The 19,297-nt window shown below is 40.5% G+C and overlaps 1 long non-coding RNA gene across 2 annotated transcripts in view; it reads right to left on the minus strand.

Annotated features, from left to right (window-relative positions):
* Positions 1-18,938, minus strand: part of LOC147005928 (uncharacterized) — a 65,361-nt gene extending 46,423 nt beyond the window's left edge. For both annotated transcript variants that reach the window (XR_015046541.1, XR_015046540.1), the window contains exon 1: positions 18,762-18,938. This is a non-coding gene — a long non-coding RNA (uncharacterized LOC147005928). The remainder of the gene's footprint in view (positions 1-18,761) is intronic.
* Positions 18,939-19,297: the final 359 nt, after the last annotated feature.

Genomic DNA, 19,297 nt, shown 5'->3' on the forward strand with positions numbered 1-19,297 from the left:
CACTGGGTGAGCAAGCCCGGGCAGTGCTGGAGAGCTTGACCTGGTGGTGCGAGCCCAGAAGAACTGATGGTCAGACCAACTCAACCTCTCAGGCCCAGATCCAGGGCTTTGAATTGGCTCACCCCAAAGTCTACCCCATCTATGATCCGTGGGAGTTAGTGAAAGGAAAGATCAGTCCTGCAGATCCAAAGCTGCAGGCTCTCCATGACACAGGGCAACAGCAGGATATCCTCGAGGAGTCCCAGTGAGGATCCAGTATTGATGGTGTAGCAGAATGAAGAGGCCTCAAAGCAGACCAGTAACTCGTTGCAATGAACATTTGTAAATAAAGATGTGTGGGCAAAAGGGTATACCTCGGGACACACTGTGACACACTACAGCTTCCCCCAGCAAGATTTTTTTTCTTTTTCAATTCTGTCTTTGTTTTATTCCCTTTTTGGGGAGGGGGGGCAGGTACAAAGGGAGGAGGAGAAGAGTAGGATTGGGATGCATGACATGAAAAATTCACAAAGAATCAATAAACGTTAAGAGGTGGGGGCAAACGGGCTATCTGACTGTGATGCAGAAGAATGAAGAGAAATTGATCACGGGACAGATGCTCACAGGCCTACTAATGTGACAGAATATGGTTTGATGGCTGGAGCCAATGGTTTTCCCTAAGCTCTTAGTAACCAACTCTCCCAAATGTCTGTACTTAGACCAAACAATGAATATACTAAATATATCCTCTTTCCTTAGTATTAATAAGTATTAATAAGCTGTCTCTCAGAATTGCTAATTAAGAGCGCCTGTTACATAGTACTATTTTGTGGGAATGAACATGTTGGCGATGAGTACCGTCCTTGGAAAGGAGGAAGAAAGCACTGTATGTGATGTAGGTCAATGTGCCTGAAATGTAACCACAGCCTCAAGCAAGTGTCTGATCCATAGACTCTCTCTTACCTGCAGCTTTGACCTCTAAGCTGGAACAACACCTTCCAGTGGCTTCCAGATGTGTGAACTGGACCACTAGTAGACAGTTAAGGCTGAGCCTTATTTCCCAGAAGCCATATGGAAGTGGATGGGTTCATAAAGGGATCCTAACTGCAAACAGCATGAGGGAATTTCGAGGATATAAGCATTTCAATGAAGCTTTTGTTCCAGCATCTCTTCCTGAAAATGGTATTTCAAAGTTAGCCTTCCTAACAGAAAATAGAATCACTTGACAAAAGGAACCACAGCTCTGTATCTAAACTGGCAGCGTATTTGCGTGGTGTGGAGTGATACGTGTGTTACCGCCCTTTCCTGCTTAAACTGAGTTTCATTATCATACCCTGATTTCCGCTTCTAATTCTAGCAGAACTATTTCCAATAAACAGGTCAACCCTCTTGCAGTTTTGAGCATAAAAATTCTTCCAAAGGCCTCTTCCCAACTTTACTAAGCAATGTTTTCCCTCATTATTAATTGCAGCCGCCCCGCTCCCCGAAACACATTGAACAGGTCTACTGTCATAAAGGGGAAGGAAAAACAAACCTACCAACAATTCCAATAGCATCTTGTATTTGTGCCATCTCTGGTTTAAAAATAAATGAATAACTGGTTGGATTAGGAATATATGTTTTGTACTATTTAGTTCTATGAGCCCACAGAATCAATCATTAGAATACAATGAAACTATAGTTTGCTTCATTAAAAACACCTATATTTGGGGCTGGAGAGATGACTCAGAGGTTAAAAGCACTGATTGCTCTTCCAGAGGTCTTGAATTCAATTCCCAGCAACCACATGGTGGCTCACGACTATCTGTAATGGGATCTGATGCACTCTTCTGGTGCGTCTGAAGACAGCTACAGTGTACTCACATATATAAAATAAATAAATGAATAAAATCTTTAAAGATGTATTTAAAAAAACACCTATATTTAATTTCAAGAACAGATGATTTCATGTTCCTTGGTTTGTTCTAGCTTAACTTTTTTAGAATTACTAGTTGGCAGCTCAAGGCCCGGTAGCTCTGGCAATGATTCAGACTGCTGAATCATGGGATGTGGACACTAAGAATGTGTAGATAATGGGTACCAGTGGAAGTGGTATTAGTCAGGAAACCGTCTCCTGATGCTTCTCACAAGGTCCAGCATCATGACAAAGCACCATGCCCTCTTCCCTTCCTAACTCCTTCAGCAGCGTGTTCATCTTCTGCTGTGTCCTCCGTTACTTTGATGTGGTCCAATATGAATCAATGGCATTCCCAGCATTCCTTTGCAGCTGAGCATTTCAGCTAGAGTGGAGGATGGCTTCTGTTGAAGAAACTTTCAAGAAGTCTAGGCTTTGTCTTTGAGAAACCTATCAGTATTATGGGGATGCTATAAAATCTGCTGCTCAATTAAGATTGGGTTCTCAGTTTTAAAAAGTAACTCTGATCAGGACGCTATACCTTAGGAGTACTGCTACACTATACGATTTCATTAGGTAAACAGAACAAACAGTTTTTTAATTAAAAAGCCTAACTTTAAAAAAAATTTAGGTATTTCTGTTCTTCAGATGAAGATATAAATAGTATACTATGTGTTATCTTAGAACTGGTTAAGATGGATGGTATAATTACATGTGTCAGGGGGTTGATGTTTTGAGAAAAAGTGAATCAATATTGTTTACACTGAATAAATGAATGATTGTAACATTCACAAAAAATAAAGTGACTATGATATGACTTCATTTGGTTAAACTGATCGGAAGTTTAAATTAAAGGGTATAAGAATCAAAGACACAGAGAAGCTCTGACTTATCTCGGTTCATGTCCAGAGTTTGGGAATAAAGTTCACTTTGTTTAAGCCATGTGGACAGGGGAAGGGGTAATGTATTTTGAGGTAGAAATTGGGCTACTGTGTGGAGAATAGACTCCACAGAAGTAGTCACCAATTGTATGAGGATACTTAGGTTGGCTCATTCCAAGAAAGAAGTCTTAAAAACCACCATATGACACTTGTAAAATGCCAACAACAACCTAAGAGACTTTTTGCAAAACATGAGGCCAGAAATGCAAGTAAAAATCAATATGTCTTAATATTTTTCCAGTCAGGACATGTGTGTTGCATGTTTCCTGTGTAGAAAGCATGGTCATGAACATATCCCGACATCCACTCTCATCTATGGCTTTTCTTTGTACTGGAAGGAAAGAGAACAAATATGAAGGGTTGTTCTCCTCATTTATAAACTTAGAAAAGTACTGTCAAACATCAATGTCCAAATAACTTTACCAATGGACACCTTACCAAAACCCTTTAATGGATGGAATGCTATCTAGTTTTGCTGTGGTCATTAGAAACTGCTGATCTAGCTTCAACATGGTTGTGCCATCTAGAACCTTTCTCCCCACTTTGATCAGACAGACTTTAGGGATTCTCTTAAGAGTAAAAACATCTCAAATTGAAAAAAGGTACCCCCAAAAGCACAGAAAATGATCCTGGGTTTTGTGGTTAGAGGTAAAGTGATCAGACTCCAGAAGTCCCTTTTCGTTTATGTGCAAATTAGAGCAACTTTTTTCCTGATTGATTCTTATCCCTGTTTGTTTGTTTTGCTTTGTTTTTAAATTTTTTATTGATTCTTTGTGAATTTCACATCATGCACCCCAATCCCACCCCCTTCACCCTTACTATCTCCCCCCAAACAAACAAACAAAAATCTTGCTGTGGAAGGTGTAGCGGATATATGTGGATGAAGCTTTTGTTCCAGCATCTTCAGTTTACCCTTCTCTCTCCCCTTCTTGCAAATGTTCATTTCAATGAATGAACTCCTTCAGCAGCGTGTTCATCTTCTGCTGTGTCCTCCGTTACTTTGATGTGGTCCAATATGAATCAATGGCATTCCCAGCATTCCTTTGCAGCTGAGCATTTCAGCTAGAGTGGAGGATGGCTTCTGTTGAAGAAACTTTCAAGAAGTCTAGGCTTTGTCTTTGAGAAACCTATCAGTATTATGGGGATGCTATAAAATCTGCTGCTCAATTAAGATTGGGTTCTCAGTTTTAAAAAGTAACTCTGATCAGGACGCTATACCTTAGGAGTACTGCTACACTATACGATTTCATTAGGTAAACAGAACAAACAGTTTTTTAATTAAAAAGCCTAACTTTAAAAAAAATTTAGGTATTTCTGTTCTTCAGATGAAGATATAAATAGTATACTATGTGTTATCTTAGAACTGGTTAAGATGGATGGTCTGGTTCAAAGCCTGTGGCTTCTGCTACATTATCAATGCTGGATCCTCACTAGGACTCTTCTCCAATATCCTGTTGCCCTGTGTCATGGAAATCCTCAGCTTTGGAGCTGTAGGACTGGCCCCTTCATGTGCTCTGGCAATTCACAGAGTAGATGTTGGGGTGGGACAACACCAGTCCTTGGATTTGGTCCTCGATGGTAGCTGAGCTGGTCAGCCTGCCAGTTCTCCCACACCCATACCACCAGGGTGAAATCTCCAGCACTGCCTAGGCTAGTTCACCCAGTGCAGTGAGCATGGGGCAGAGCCAGCTCTCCTGTCCTCATACTCTCAAGGAAGCACCCTCCTGTCCAACTATTTATACAGTCTAAATCTCTTCACTACTGGGTTGATGGTATGAGGTTTAAATAATATAAACAACAACAGATGAACAATAAATCAATGTGAGCTCCTACACCCATTGTGGGGGTCTAAGTATTTTCTCTGACTAATTCACATCTCTGTTATTTCTGACAAATGACTTCACTGAGTGGGGGTAGGGCAGAGGAAGCTGTTTCCTTTCCAACATCCATCTCTCATTTCATCCTTCCAGAATCCTGACAGCATGCACATAGGAAGCATCAGGGCACAAGGGCAGAGATAGTTTAGAGAAGTGAGAGCCATTTACCAAGTAAGTACACCATGACTTCTCTAAGCCTGCTACAAAGCATGGGGGTCCTGATCAACAAATGCCATCGATAGAAGGGTGAGCATGGGATACTTCTGAGCCAATGAGAAGCAAGAAAGAATGTACTGAAGGCCTGTTGGAAGGCACATTTCCTCACTTGGAAAAGATGGTGGGGGGAGGATGTAAAGAAATCCTTCCAAGCCTCTTTTGTTCTTACCTTTGAAATAAGTTCTGGGAAGACAAGACATATGGACATGAAGCACCCATCTGGCAGCCATAAAACAGACAGGAAGAGAGAACAAAGAATACAAAGAGCCTGTGTCCCGAATGACATCATTTATGTGCCACAGCAACTTGGATACTACCTTTCCAAGGTCCTTATCTTCTCATATAACTTGACTTATGAAGATACTTTTAGGTAGTTATTCTGTTACTCATTGCCAAAGTACCCCAAAGGACACAAAAGCCTTTGCTAATTTCAAACTAAACATTTCATACTCATTTAGATGGCAATAAAAGTTCTGAACAATTCAGACACCCACTGAGGCAATTTTCTTGGGTATAGGACAGACAAAAAAAGGAATTTATACCTTCATCTCCCTAACTATATTTCAGCGAGGCCTTATGGAAGGCCTCCAACAGTACTAGGATAAGCATCATTGTGTACAGCTATACCACCCGATCTCTTCATTGGATAAGCATCATGGGGAGAAAGAAAAGAGACTACAGAGATAAATGAGACCTGGATCCTGTCCAAAAGGGAACTCACAGCCCAGTTGGATAGATAAGAAACAATAAAACAAAAGTAATATCCATAGTTTTTAGCCTTAAAAGGAAGCTGGAATCTACCTCTGTAAATCATGTGCCTATCACATCTTACATTTTATTTTTATGTGCCCAGAAACTTGAGCTAAAAGTGGGACAAAGACAGAAAGAAAGAACGAGAAACAAACAAACAACAAACACCCACCCCGACCAAGATAGAAGAATGAAATTGGAGACATTAAGCAAGGGGGATTGGCTCATGCTCCCATGCTCTACTACTGTAGCTGGAATACAGTCAAATGTGACCGATGTGTTAGTGTGAAGGCTCTGGAAAAAAGTAGTTTGCTCTACTGGGCTTCCTTTCAGCTTAGGAGTTGGAAGGCCAATACTGTGCCATATTTCTGGCTTCAGAATAATGCAATAAATAAGACTCTTGTAATTTGTGTGATATTCTTGTACTTGGTCAGCAATTACTATGTGTAGAGTGCTTCAAATTGTCAACCCTCTACACAGCACTCTAAATGGCCTTTCATATGTAGAAATGTGCTGTACTTTATCCCTTGGTGTTTAAAGCTTAACTAGACAAAAATGACTCTTCATCATCTCCAAAATAAAGCCAGTCCAAAAGAGCACTCCAAAATACAATAACACACGGCACCAAAAAGCCACATAGTCTAGTAGGTGAAGACAATATGCTTGGGGTAGAGAGATCACTTAGCATCTAAGAGTGCTTCCTGCTCTTTATGAGGACATGAATCCCAGCATCCACATCAGGTGGTTTACAATGGGAGCAACTCTAACTCATGGTCTCTAACACCCTCTTCTGGCCTCCACATGTACCTGCACTCACATGTACACACACACACACACACACACACACACACACACACATCCTTAAAGAAGAAGACCGTGTCTTCTGGGAGTCTTGCAGACCTGAGTGCAAATCATGCTTCTATTCTTTTTGTTCCCACAACTGTGAGCAATTTCCTTTACCAGTTTCTGAGCTCCTTCCTTTGTAAGATGAGGCCATGACACTTTCTTCACAGGGCTTCTGCAAAAATGAACAGGGTAAGGGTTGGGAGGTGGCTCAGTCAATAAAGTACCTGTCATACAATCAGGAGAGACTGAGGCTGGATTCTCAGAACCTACAGTGAAGACTGAGGGTAGCCACACATGCTGCAAAGGCAGAGCTCTGAAGCTCATTAATCAGTCAGATTAGTGGAGTCTGTGAGTTCTTGGTTCAGTGAGTGACCCTGATTCAAAAAAAAGAGGAGGAGGAGGAAGAAGAGGAGGAGGAGGAAGAGGAGGGAGAGGAGGAGGAGGAGGAGGAGGAGGAGGAAGAGAACAATCAAGGAAAGACAGTTGATATTGACTTCTGGCCTACACACATACGTGTACATACCAATAGCAATAAACATGCATACCATATATACACAGCATACCACACACACATAACACAAACGCTTTTCAAACGAAGTGAGACACAGTCATAAAGCACAACTGGCCTTAGCATGTTTACAAAAATAATGGTTTCTTTTCCTTCCGTCCTGTTTTTGATCTTGGATACATTCTAGATTTGAATTCACAGAGTCAATTCATAAACAGGAAGTAACAGTAGCACAAGTAATACACAGAGGCAGAGAATCCCAACCTTTCTAATTTTGAATTTCAGTGATTGTCTGTAATTACATTTGATGAGTGATCAATTTTAATGAATTCAGAAGACCTCAGAAATTCATATCAAACCAATGTTTGGTTATTTGAAATTACTTCCTTTTGTCCCTTTTGGGGAATAATAGTCACTAGCCATTATGAAGTGAGGTCCTACTATGTGCCTGATGTTCAAAGAAAAGGAGGATTGGGGGTGAGGGAATTTGCACAAAAAGAAGACACCACTGCCCTTCTAAAGATTGCTAAAAAAAACTGAACTCACCCATTCTCTCTCTCTCTCTCTCTCTCTCTCTCTCTCTCTCTCTCTCTCCTTCCCTTTTCCTTGCAAACTTTGATTTACTTTTCTCTAAAGAGGGAGAATTAGAACTGGTAGGGGTGTAGTCAGAGAAAAGGTTATTTTCCTCCTTCAGACTTCTGTCAGAGTGCACTTTGCAGAAGAGTCACCAAGTCAGCTGATTGCTGGAAAGGAATGATGTTCAGCAGAGTGTCCCAGGAGGAAAGGATGCAGGATCTAGAGGAGGTAACTCACCAGGAAGTTAGGCAGAGACTGGAGAGTGTGGGGTTGAGAATGCATCCTGGGACAAGGGATGGTCTGAGAGAACAAAGCACTGGGAGCTCTGCACTAAAGAGGTGGAGGGACACACACATCTCAGCCCAGGAGTTTTCAGGAGAACCAGAGAGGCCTAAGGGTTTCCAGAAGCCCATTTCACCTTTTTACTTAGAGCAAATATCTTCCCTTTTCTTCTGGATTCTGTAGGCAGAGGTGCGTATCTCTCAAGATGAAAGAATGAAAGAGGCTAGTCTTTGGAGGAGTATTACACATCACCAAAGTAGCTAAATGAGTCGGAGCAATAGATAAGGGAAGACAGTTTGGGTAGATGATGAAGCCAAATCACTGCCCCTCTCCCCACTTCTTACCTGCTCCCCATTTGAACTTTTACTATTTTGGATAAGAGTATCATTCTGAAAAATAGAGCTTTTAGAGAATAGTAGGTCCAGAAATAGTAGGTCCAGAAGAAGAGAGAAGTATGCTGACAGATACAGTTAGACAAAAATAGTAAAGACAAAGTAAAGAAACTATATCCTGGGGACGCTAATGGCTGACACTTCGGAGTGCCCTGTGGTGTCCTTAGAAGTCTTCCACTCCCAGGAGATGGCAATGGTTCAGTGGGTAAAATGCTGCTGTGTGAGGGCCTAATCTGGGATTCCCAGCCTGCATGTAAGAAACTAGGCGTGGCAGCAGATTCCTATTACCTCAGTGCTGGGGAACAAATACAGGAAGGTCCAGAGGCTAACTGGCTGCATCGTCTAGCTAAGACAGTGAATTCTAGGCTCCATAAGGGACTGTCTCAAAACATAATGTGGAAGGAATTCATTCCTACTAAGAAAGGAATATGATGACAACCTATGGTCTATACATATATACATATACTACACACACACACACATACATACATACATACATACATATATACGTACATACATGAAGACATTTTTTCTCTCCCATATGAGCAAGGAAGGAGGTCAGAAAGGAAATTGCATGAAAATTATTTTGGTGAGTCAGGGATTTCTCACTGACTCACCCAAATGCCCAAGTGAGGTGAACCAGAGCCTTACCTGATGCCCAGATAAGAACAACACCAGATGGCAGGAGATTAACTACTAAAAACAGGGACAAGTTCTTTATGAGTACTGGACAGCTGAGCCGAAGTGGATAAGACCGAGAGGCACACTGGAGAGTTAGCTCAGTGTTCATGAGTTCATGTTGCTGTAAAGAACCTGGGTTCGTTGCTCAGTGCCCACATGGAGGTTCACCACCTCCTCTGTGGTGTGTGACGTGTGTGAGGCACAGATATGCATTCAGGCAAAATACTCATACACATAAAATAATAAAAATGAAGGCATGCTAACCCATGCCATTAATGCCAGCGCTAAGGAGGCAGAGGCAGGCAGAACTCTTAGTCCCAGTCCAGCCTGGTCTACAGAAGCAGTTCCAGGATAGCCAGGGCTACACAGTGAAATTCTGTCCTAAAAATACCAAAAAAAAAAAAAAATGAAAATAATTCTAAGGAGAGAGAGAGAGAAGAAGAAGAAGAAGGAGGAGGAGGAGGAGGAGGAGGAAGACAAGGAAGAGGAGGAGGAGAGGCAACAAGGAAGCTCCACACTGCTTCGAGAACAACTGTGAGGAGATAAAATAAAGGAAGGGAAATCGTCCCTGCCTCAGCACTTCCCTGTCAAATGACCAGACTACCAGCTATTTCCCCACTTGGGTCTCTTATCCTTAGTGTATCAGAAGCTACACTAGAAGCCACTGAAAGACTATCTTCCTGGGCAGATGGCCCCAGACTCTAACTTAGTTGGTGTGGGGTGGGATCTAGGAAAAAAGCAGTTTTCAGGAGTTCCACAAGACCCTAATTTCAGGATGATGTGATGTGTTTTAAGAAACAATGGAGTAAAAGACCCAGGGCAGCACATATATCTGCATTGACACTTTAAATGGTCAGAGAATGCAGTGTTGGTTGTTGAGACCGGATATGAACACGAAGAAGGCTTCTTCAGGCACCATTCTACAAACCCCATTAACATGGGCTTCCCCCATGTTAATCTGCATACTCTACAGAACATGATCAATTTAAAATGTAGATTTGGAGTGGAGCATGTTACCCAGGTCCGAGCTCTGGCCTGTCTAGTATATGTGACACTTTAAAGTTGACCTCCAGCACACTTTGTTTTTCTTAAAAGGTTGTTTCTGGTGTAAGCAACTCATTGCAGAATAAATGAAGAAGTTGCTAAACGCTGTATATGGTGCTCTGGAATCGTGCCACCCACAGCAATTACTAATAAAGTTGAGTGTTTCAGAAGCAGCCACAGACAAATACGTTCTAGCTTCTTTTATTGTATACCACAAAATTCAGTCAAGTAATTTTTACTTTCCTACAACAGATGATACCGATTTTATCATGCTTTTCAAAAGCTGTATTGAGCTGCATTGAGTTGGGTGGGTTACAACAGCTCGAGTTTAGAAGTGCCACCAAAACAACATGAAATCTCTGCTCTTTTCTTAACCATACAAGAGTTTTGCCTCGGAAACATTTAAAAGAGAGTGGGAAGGATAGGTCACAGCTCTATGAACTGAAAGGCTAGTGGGTGTCATCATTATGGTTGCAAAGGAATCTTTCTGAGTGAGTCACCAAGTATGCTAGAATCCAAAAGTGTCTCTGAACACCACAGCTCTGAGAACTGCTATGCCACAGCGGGACTGGGTGTTAATGTCCAGTTGTGTTCTCCCAGTGCATAGCATATAAGAGACTCAGATTTCAGGCAGCAGAGCCGGGAAAATGTGCTAGAAGGAAAGAAGAGGCAATAGTGAACCAGACTCACGTGGGCTGAGTGAGAGACAGTCACAGGCTTTCGGAGGAGTGCTCAGTGCTCAGTGACTGTGATGGTAGAGAGATTGTGCAAAAGGGAAAGCTAGGCTACAATTTCACTGGGCATCTGGGCTGGTCATTAGAAGTGTCCAAAACGCCACCTAGGAGTTGTTTTTTTGTAAGTCCCTGTTGGCCACTCTGCTTTTGGCCTTCCCTTTAGAACAGATTGTAGTCTTGGACAAGTCAGAGCTCAGGAAAGGACACAGCTGTAAACTTCATCAGTTTATTTTCCCTAGAGATGAGGCTAGGTCTGCCAAGCTGAAAAGGGGATCTGACCAGAGCATCATGGTATCCAACATGAGTAGCATCCCAATGGAGCACCACTTATGGCAGGTAGAAAAGCACGGAGGAGTGATGACAAGTGGGTCATAGGTACACAAAGACAAGGTTTGACTTCTGACAGGAAGTATACAAAGACAACGGTTGGCCTCTGACAGGAAGTGGTTGGCAGGGGCTAAGCAAGTTATCCTTCCCCAAAGGGAACAGGTTGGCTTTGAATTGGCTCCTGTAGAAGGGCATAGTAGCTGCAATAAAGCTGCTTTAAAAATATTTCATTCAGGAAACTTCAATGATGCCACTGTGAATGGGAGAATGGAGCAGGTCAACATCCATAAATGCTAAGTTTGCATTAAGACAAAAATTTTGCACTCTCCAAGTACCAGGCACAAAACAATGAAAGTAATTCTAGCCCATAGAGGGTTTGGTCTCCATCTATGAAGTTGCTTGCAGGCACTGCACTTGACCAGCACTATTAGGTTAACTCTAGAATTTCCATCTCTGTGAGCTAAATTTCCAAATGTCACCAGTGATCTTTTGTAGCTATTGTTGGCTGTTGATGTAGATGTCAAGTACAGAGGTGTGAAAGTGTGACAGCGTGAAATATCCAGACTGCTGTTGTAGAGTAGCTAGGTCCTACATGGCTTTGTCATTTGAAACAAGATATGATATGTAAGGATGAATTTGACAGTTAATCTCCATTGTCAACTTGACTGGATTTAGAAGCATTATGAAGACATACCTCTAGGTATATCCAGGGGGATGATTCTAGAAACGTTCAACAAAGGAGGGAAGACTCACTTTGAATGTGAGCCTCACCATCTCATTGGCTGGACTCCTGGAATCCCTCTGCCTCCCTCCCTCTCCCACCTCTCCTAACTGCCCGTTCTGTCCCTGCCTTGCTTTCCTCTCAGACTACTAGCCACAATAAACCCGTCTCTCCTCAGTTGCTCTTGCCAGAGCAATAAGACATGTAACTGACGTATGTAACAAAGCCACCAGTCACTGTGGCTTGGACTCTATGCTCATCACTGTGACATATTTTAAGGGACTCGATTTAAAAGCTCACTTATTATTCAAAATAAAACTTAGCCTGAATCCCCTATTATCTGGAAGACTGTATTATTTTTCCAACACCATCCTCCAAATGATCCACAGTTTGTTTCTGACTTTTATGCATTGTCATCTCTTCCCTGTACCTACCCCCCCCCCCCATTTAACTTCATTCAGGAACTTTCTGTGAACTCGGTGACATTAGACTTTCATAGTCAGCACAAGTATGTATATTTTAGGTACACAATTCATTCTTATGATCCTTACTTGTCTGTCTTGAAAAAGTCATACTCATCAATGCCAACCCTGAATTACCACACCAAGGATCTGTAATGCCAATTAACTCCAAGTCTCCATCACATACAAAGATTTATGAATATTCCAGCGGCATTTTGACTTGCAGAGGAGCAAGTTCTGAGACTGCTCGCTCATGTTATGGCTTCAAGTATGCAAGAGTAACTTCAGGGAAATGTCATTTCCTTGTTTGAAAAGATTTTTTTTTTTAACTGAAAGTCAGTTTGTGCATTCATTTCCCCATATGTCATCTGTATGTTATATTTAATACTTTTATCAATTGAAAAGTTGTAAGCATATATCCAAAGTAATTCTAATGCACACTGAAATTGTTATCTTAAGGTCAGAATTTTAGTGGTCCAGAAAAAAAAAAGCAATGAGATGATTTTAATTAGGATAACATTATCATTTACCACACCACAACAATAAGAAATAAAGTCCATTACTTATAAAATAATCAAGGCAATGATCATATGAATAAAAATGATAATCTATTTTTAAATTTCTAGAATCCTAAATGACCCACATGTGAACTTTAGTTTAATAATCTCTTAGACTTTCTGTGGGAAAACTGGGACAAATAAGAACTAATTCAAAAGACTTATTTGAAATATATTTATCTTAAACAAATTCTCAAACATCAGACTAGAGGGAAAAAATAATTGCCAAAAAGATTATATTGTAACACCGTAGGTAGACTATAAAATTCAACAACAACAAAAAAGGCTTTTCAAAGCCTGTTCTACAGAGTGAGCTCCAGGACAGCCAGGATTATACACAAAGTAACCCTGTGTGGGAAAATCAGGAGAAAGAAAGAAAGAGAGAGAGAGAGAGAGAGAGAGAGAGGAAGAAGAAGAAGAAGAAGAAGAAGAAGAAGAAGAAGAAGAAGAAGAAGAAGAAGAAAGAAAGAAAGAAAGAAAGAAAGAAAGAAAGAAAGAAAGAAAGAAAGAAAGAAAGAAAGAAAGAAAAGGGGAAAGGAAAGGGGAAGGGGAAGAGGAAGGGGAAGGGAAAGGGAAAGGGGAAGGGAAAGGGAAAGGGAAAGGGAAAGGGAAAGGGAAAGGGAAAGGGAAAGGGAAGGGAGGGGAGGGGAGGGGAGGGGAGGGGAAGGGAAGGGAAGGGAAGGGAAGGGAAGGGAAGGGAAGGGAAGGGAAGGGAAGGGAAGGGAAGGGAAAGGCTTTTATTCATACAAAGGATTTTTCCATGATAGGATTTGATACCATAGATGTGAGTAGGCAAATGATGATTCCTATGTGTAATACATCCTGCCTTCTCTTCTGCTAGGTCCAAGTTTAAGCCTTGGTGTGCAGAGAAGGAGTTTTAATGTTATAGATGAATTCTAAGGAAAGCCTCATTATTGTTAGTTAGAAGAAATGAACATTTATTGAGTCAAGCCTAAACTTACTTATGTTTCATATGCCATTCACCCATTCAATAAATATTTATTAAATGTCTACTGTCTGCTAAACTCTGAAAATATTAAAAATAATATTTCATATTCTGTTTGTTTGTTTGTTTGTTTGTTTGTTTGAGACAGGGTTTCTCTGTGTAGCCCTGGCTGTCCTGGAACTCACTCTGTAGACAAGGCTGGCCTCGAACTCAGAAATCTGCCTGCCTCTGCCTCTCAAGTGCTGGGATTAAAGGTATGTGCCATCACTGCCCAGCAATATTTCATATTCTTACATCTGAAAAAGATATCCTCTGGCTCCCTAATCCAAGTGATTTGAACTCATGATAGCCAAAAAGTGCTTTTATCCACTTTTATTTTGAAAATGATGAAATAGAGTCAACCAAAGGTCAGAAGTTGTGTGGTATTTACACTCAAGTCCAAAAAGAATTCAAGCTCCATTCTTCTATAGGCTTTGTGATACTGAATAAAAATGTGCTTGCAGTCTCTGGATGGAGTGTGATGGTAGAAACAGAAATGCCAGTAAACCATTCAGTGTCAAAGCCTCATTATACATAGCTTGGAAGTTGTTTTCTCTCCTATGTGTTACTTTCTGTGTGTCTAGTGCTTACATAAAACAGCCTACAAATGAGTGTCAACATTCATTGGTGGTGGCTTTCAGAGAAGCTTCGACAAAGCAAGCCATAACATTTAGACACCAATTTAGAAAGTATGGGTAATCTTCAACAGTAAGTTAGTCATTGTCCTTGAAAGTCAATCAGACTTAGAGCTTTAGAGCACCTTTCTTCCCCAGAGGATTCTTAGGACTACCTCCAATCATCTATGCATAACAGCTGACACTATACCAAGCCAAGCATACACCATGGGGACACTTCAAATAGATAGCCTGGGCCTGGGCTAAAGGCCAAGACCACTGGAAACTCCCCTCTAAGCTGTGCATTTTTAGGTTGTGGTCATCTTTGGGACTTTCCCCCAAAACTTCTCTATCAGTGTAGAAGTTTGATGGTACCATTTTCAGGCCAAAATACAGGTTATGAGGTTAAAGTGACTATTAAAAAAGTTGCTTTACATCTTGATTTCTCTATTCTTAAATCCTTCCTCATTTTTAACTATTTTCTCATTTGCATATTCTTAAATCGCTGTCTATTTGCATGTTGAAGTCTTCTTGTAAATGTGTTTGCTTTCCCTCAAAATGATGCACTCAACATTTCCTGACAGTCTATGTCCCATAGAATTCTAGGTACTTTTGGTTTATTATAACTACAAGTAAAGAGAAAGTTTGCAAATAGGATCTGACAGGCTTCTAAAGTCATAAAAGTTACAAAGTAAATGCTTTGTCAAACACAATGATGTGATTCATGTCTCTAGCAAGCTGTTTCTCCATTAAAAAGCTGGACTATATACATATACATACAGAGAAATGTATTCAGAAACAATACATCTTAGATATTTAAGCTCTTGTTAGTAGAAGCACTAGATGACTGGATTTTATTTATTGCTCAGTTTAATAAAGGTTTAGGCCTTGGAAATGACTCCAAGAATGTTATACTTTTAGGGAGAAGAAAAGGATCCTCATTGGCACTAGGCTATGAAACTATCTAAGTTATTTAAACCGTTTTATTTTTCCACATAGGCCTACTGCTTCTACATGTACCAGAAGACTAAAAGTCTATTCAGAATTGTTGGTTGCAAGCTATCTGTGACCCAGATACTGTTTGGATTTGCATGAGACATTTCCAAAGCAGCCTGGGAAAACCCACAAATTCAAAGCAGCCTCTTTATCCTCACCCCATTTCTGCTGAGTCCAAGAACCTTATTTCACTTCCTGCATGGTAGGCATTTTTTAGGGACTATGTAAGCCATGACATCTGCACAGCTTTCTGAGTCACTGTCGTGAGATGATACATGCTTGGGTGTAGGACAGCTGCTTGGTTCCCAGAGAAAACAAACAAACACAGCGCTGCGAGGAACTCAAGTTTTGCTAAAAAACAATGAGAGTGTACCCGTCCAGATTTTTTATTTATTTGGCTTTTAAGTTTCCAAATGACAGCTCCCAAGCCTGAGAAGATGTCTTAAATGAAGCTTTTGCTTCTGGTCCTGATTCTAGGCACATTCTAGACTTTGTGGACAAACTGGCCAGGCTGAACACTCTGGAAGTTTCACACACACATAGCTCTAATTGTGGGAGAGCAATGAAGCACTATTCAGAGAAACAGACCCCTATTTGACATAACTAGAACACCAATTTCACCACTATAATTGTCCCCCCCCCAAAAGGGGGTAGGGCATTAAAAGTTCCATTTAGTGTACTACCCAACGGCATGGTAGTTTCTCAGTTGTGAAGTAGAATAAAACAGAACCATTTCCCTCTCAGAACTTCAAGGTAGAATACATGGTGAGAATCAGATAAGAATATGAAAGTCCAGGTAGTATCTCATAAAATTATAAATATATGGGTATTTCAAAGGTAAACGAGTAAAGTAACAGGTTAAGTCTCCTATTGGAGAAACCCTTTTTACAAATGTGGGGACCACTGTGCCCCAACTGTTATCACCTCTTTCAGTATCATGTCTTGGTGAGTAAACGTGTACTTATTAGATAAGGAAGAGAGGTACCTGTGTACAGGGTAATAAGAACGAGATAATCTAACGTTGAGAAAACGGGTAGAAAACCGTGGGTAACACTCACGACCAAATGCTTCTACAAATGATTCCTCACCATAGTGAGCTTCTCCTGAGGCATGGAAAGACACAAAGAAGAGGTCCAAAGGCTGGAGCTGCATTGCAGGGGTTTGGATAATGCTCAATAGATATCTTGGAATAAGTAAGTTATGGGCTTCCCGAATCTCAGTTTTAATCAACAGAATAAGGAGTTTGGCATAATTTCCTCCTCTACCCCTCTTAATCCTACTACTCAAAGACAAGATTCTATTGTATCTTTCCAAAATAATATTTCAGGTATACATACACACATGTATACACACACAGGACATAGGTGTATGAATACATACATGTGACTATCTCACTTTTTTTTTTAAACAGAAATGAGATTATGCTATGGATTTTTGTGTTTTGGCAACATACATTGTCATTACTTATAGAGCATGAAGATGTTTCTCTAGCAAATCTAGAAGATTTATTTCTTGTTTAAATGCCAGCTCTTTAGTATTTCGTTGTATGAAGGGCCTATAATTTATTTTGGCAGACCCTTGTTGAAAGACATTTAGTTGTTTGTAACTTTTTGCTATTACAAAAATTGTCACAGTGAACCTTCTAACATCATTTAAATCTTCAGTGTTTGGCACAATATATGTCAATCTTTCTGGTACTCCTGAAGTATTGCCACAAAGCCCCAGGGTTTCAGGAAGTGCAGTTTGAAAATCTCTAAACAAGATGATCTTATATTTTCTTTCCTCTCAATTTGTTTCTGTCTGATATTGTTTCTTATTATCTCTTGATAGTTGCATTTAAGTAAATGTGCTTGGTCTCTCAAAGCAGATGGATTTGAGGCTTCTTGTTTGTTTGTTTGTTTGTTTGTTTTTTCCCCCACATTTTGTGTGCATTCCTCAAGGCCTAGAATAGTACTTAGTGAGATAAGAAGCACTCCATAAGCACTTATTGAATGGCAACTAGAACCGAATTGGGTGGGTTGGAGAGATAATGCTAAGCTGTGAATGCTTTTCTGTTAACTGTAGTGTGTGGACCTGCAGTGAACCATGATCTCAGCAGAGACAGCTTGGACTGGCAGAATCAGTTTACACTGTCAGACAGAGGCATGAAGGGGTGATGGGTAATTCTACGATGAGGGTATTGCATTTCAGGTTTGCTAACTGTACATTGCTCTAGAGGAGCTATTCATGCTTTCCTCTGTGTAATTTGGTACCTCTAAGAGTTTCTACTCTAGTTGACTAAGCTCACAAAGAATACAGTATGGTTTGTGCCCCCAGTCATACATTATATTGGCAAAATAGGTATTAGCCTTTTCCCTTATTAACAGAAACTTTGTTCCATCATTTGCTCCTTTATCTGAATCTCTAAGTTTGTTTTTCTTTTCTTGGGCTCCATAAAATGTTTCCATCTTTTTTTCTCATGACAGTAGTCATGATGATCAAGATGGTGAAGACAGTACTTATATCACATAGCACCATTCTTTAATGTTCATGGGTGAAAACTTTACTCCCTCCCTCTTCGCAGGTGTGTGTGTGTGTGTGTGCCCTTTCTAGCCAGCTTGGTCTAGTAATTCCCTGAGGTTAAAATTTTAAGTGGACTCCCTGCACATCCCAAATTTATGTAGCTTTTGGGAATGTGAACTTTGTTCCTCACACTTGCCCAGTAAGTTTACTAAATGTAACGTAATGATTTTTCATGATTATTATAAAATTGAACATGGAGTTATAATTGGTATATATATTTAAAACAAACATAAATTATATAATTAGACTAAATGGTAAATAAAATATTTTGATCTAGGAAAAAATGAAGCCAATGACTCTCTCTCTCTCCATATATATATATATATGTATTGAGATTTTGTAAAATGAATCAATAAATATTGTACATGTGGAAGTTGGAGGAAGCAGATTTTCCATTTTTTTCCTTTTTAGAGGATGTGGTTTAAAGTCATTTTAGATACACAAATTTGTAGGGCATAGTGTTACATATATACTTGCATACTTTTAAAATAAGCCACTTTTCTTTCTCCTATTTACTCTGGTCATTATGTACTCTTTCCTTCTTGTTTTTCTGCGTTCATGCCCCTCCCTTGAGCCCTTTACCACCCCCTCCCTTATCCTGAGAGCCGCTGCCTTATCTCTCACTTCACTCCCTTCCTCTGTGCTTCCAAGTCCTTCTGAAGCCAACCTCCCCAGGCCTCCTTTGCCCTCTGACCCTTCCTTCCTCTGCAGGACTGTATTTCCCCTGCCTCTTGCAGCAACCTAAGCAGAACAATACTAGACGCAGAACTGGCCCTCTGACAAAAAAAGAGAACAGCTGGAAAGAAAACCTTACTCACAAAGAAGACACGCATCTTCAAATGTCTGTGGGAGGGTTTGCTAAATCATCTGCTTGTTCACATGTGGAACTTCCAACAAAGTGATTCCTCTTAGGTGAGGTGGGCAAGAAGCACGCACCTCAAACTAGATGACTGAGCAAATCCAAGGACTTACCCACCTCTCGCTGAAGTTCAGCTCTTCTCCCCACCCCCTTTATTTGTGCCCTGACCTTTGCTTTTCTTTTTCACTCCCCTGACCTGAAAGCTCTGTTGCAAGAACTCAAAAAGCCAAGCTCTGCCCACAGCTGTGAGTCACAATTCTGAAACCAAGCGGCTCATAGGCATGCATTTAAAGGAAGTATTGGGCCTTTGGGACTCAGGTAAAATAATAACAGCTCGTTCATTCATTTGTTTGCTTATTTTCTTAAATCTTTATGGAAGAAGCACAAGGCCTGCTGTACCTGAATGTCTTTTTTTATAATCATTTTAACAGTACACAGTAGAATTAAAAATCCCACAGTAGATCTCCTGCATTATAGCACAAATTAACAACAACA

This window comes from Mus caroli, unplaced genomic scaffold (genome assembly GCF_978045245.1).
Source record: "Mus caroli unplaced genomic scaffold, Mus_caroli_1 scaffold_2, whole genome shotgun sequence".
Lineage (NCBI taxonomy): Eukaryota > Metazoa > Chordata > Mammalia > Rodentia > Muridae > Mus > Mus caroli.